Source organism: Sitodiplosis mosellana, unplaced genomic scaffold, assembly GCF_009176505.1.
Source record: "Sitodiplosis mosellana isolate CC-2019 unplaced genomic scaffold, AAFC_SMos_1.0 Smas_scaffold_2595, whole genome shotgun sequence".
In the NCBI taxonomy this organism is placed as follows: domain Eukaryota; kingdom Metazoa; phylum Arthropoda; class Insecta; order Diptera; family Cecidomyiidae; genus Sitodiplosis; species Sitodiplosis mosellana.
Genome location: NW_022597837.1, coordinates 1 through 2,191, shown reverse-complemented (window position 1 = coordinate 2,191; position 2,191 = coordinate 1). Strand labels below are relative to the sequence as shown.

Genomic DNA, 2,191 nt, shown 5'->3' with positions numbered 1-2,191 from the left:
GTAGATTGTGAATAAATGTTTGTTTTGTTTATGTGTAAATTTTTTTTGACATGTTTCAGCGTTGAATTGACAGCTGACACTGGCATTCGTGTAGATTCATGCATTCGCAACGCTCCCATATAAAATGTATGTAAACATTCGCGCCGCATTCGCAGCGCATTCGCGTGATACTCGCATTCGAATGTTTACGAATGCCACTGCGAATGCTTCCATACATTTTATATGGGAGCGTTGCGAATGCTTGCTTCAAAATACGAATAAAGTCATTTTTTTCCGAAACGTAGAACGTTTTCGAATACTCATTAGCCCCTAGCCACAAATTCGCTTCAGCCAAAGCGCGACAAGTTTTGTTTGATTGAGAATCAAAAATTTGTTCATTTTTTTAATATTATTTCTACATGTTTGCTAACTTTCCAAAGATTTTTTAGACGATATATTCTTATGGGTCATATTACTTATTATTTCCTTCAGTACTCAATCAGTATTTTACTTTTTTTACATTATTAGACATATTGAATTCTCTGTAACTCATCTACAGCGATTTTGAAAATGAATAAACGAACGTGTAACATGATAATCACTTTTTTTGATTTATGCATTCAGTTAAAACTTTATAGGAATGCTGTGCCGTTATGCAGTAAATATTTAGGTAAAGTATTAAACTACTGGGCTGGAATTCTAAGAATTCCACCAAAATCGTTCGGAATTATTTTTTTCGTACATAAGACCATATTGGAGTGAAAGAGAGAGATTTCACTATTTTTCAGCACTCCACCGGAATTATTCCGATAACTCAAGGAAGAGTGGATTGTGTGAGAAATAATCCCGGTGGGACGCTGGAAAATAGTGGAATCTCTCTCTTTCACTCCAATATGGTCTTATGTACGAAAAAAATAATTCCGAACGATTTTGGTGGAATGACTTAGAATTCCAGCCCTGCTTAAAAATTTAGGGGCAACATTTTGAAAATTTGCCTCAGGTGACAGAATTGCTTTGCACGCCGCCGTGTCTGCATATGCTGATTCGAATTTATCCAAGCAATGCGTTCAGAAACTGGTTCTGGACCGCGCCTACTCGCGTCTTCGTTTCATTTTCAATGAATCCTTCCAATCGTGGTACCACCCGGTTACCATTCATGCGCAGGAACAATAATTCGGTTTTCGAAAAAACGCAGGCAGCGCATGAGCTGTCATCGACCTTTAGATCGACACGACCAATTCCATCGACGTGCACATCGGTATTCAAGTGGAGCGATGTGTGGAGATCTGGATTCGAATGAATTTCCTGCAGAATCATATGATCAAAAATGGAACAATGGAAATTTTGTCAATTTTATTGCATGATTGAATAAATGCTGCTTTTCTCAACTAGGAACTATACCTTGTTTTCAACCATTTTGCCAGAAATTCGCCAGTTGGTGATGACCAGAAGATTGTCCCACCACTGTACTTCACATTTTCATTCAGTTTGTGATCACGGCTGATTGTGAAAGCGAACGGGATTTTTGCTTCATTGGTGATGCAAAGACATCCATCCTTCATTTCCGTGACAACTAGCGAGTGGACATTGTCCGGGCTCAGCACGATTCGGCGCATATCATTTCGTTGGATCGACTGAAAGTCTCTTCCACTGAGGGTGTAATCGTCGTACACTTAAACGTATACCTTCGACATTGTCTAAATCCAATCGAATGAAAGAAAACTTGTGATTTTGCGAAACAAAAAACCATTCGAATGTGTTTACCCAAATTCAGATTTCTTTGATGTGCTCACGAACAATTTCAGCTAAAATCAAAATGCGAATAGCCGTCAATCCGAATAACACCTACAGCAGTGAAAAAAACTAATGAGAATTAATCATTCGAATGTGTTTACCAGAATTTAGATTTCTTTGACGTACCTATGAATCGTGTCACTGTTTTGCGTCAAAGCAGTTTTCAAACTTCACAATTCGAATACTTGTCGATCCGAAAAACACCTACAGAAATGGAGAAAAATAAACAAATGTCTTGGAACGAAAACCTGATTGAATCGAACCTGTACAATTTTCCGTCAAAAGGGTCGCCTTACGGCCTGTCACACTGTCACACAGAGGGGCGAAACCGAACTGTCATATGGCTGTGCTCACGATTTTTTTTTTATCAAGATATCGTAATAAACTAAAAATATCGTTCGATATCGTTATTATGATG

General features: G+C 38.2%; 1 long non-coding RNA gene across 1 annotated transcript; it reads right to left on the bottom strand.

Moving 5' to 3' along the window:
• Positions 1 to 942: 942 nt before the first annotated feature.
• Positions 943 to 2,088, bottom strand: LOC129571477 (uncharacterized). The gene is made up of 5 exons (XR_008688286.1): positions 2,037 to 2,088; positions 1,900 to 1,977; positions 1,744 to 1,842; positions 1,381 to 1,676; positions 943 to 1,284 (listed from the first exon to the last, which is right to left on the bottom strand). It is a non-coding gene; the product is annotated as an uncharacterized LOC129571477 (long non-coding RNA).
• Between the last annotated feature and the right edge of the window lie 103 nt (positions 2,089 to 2,191).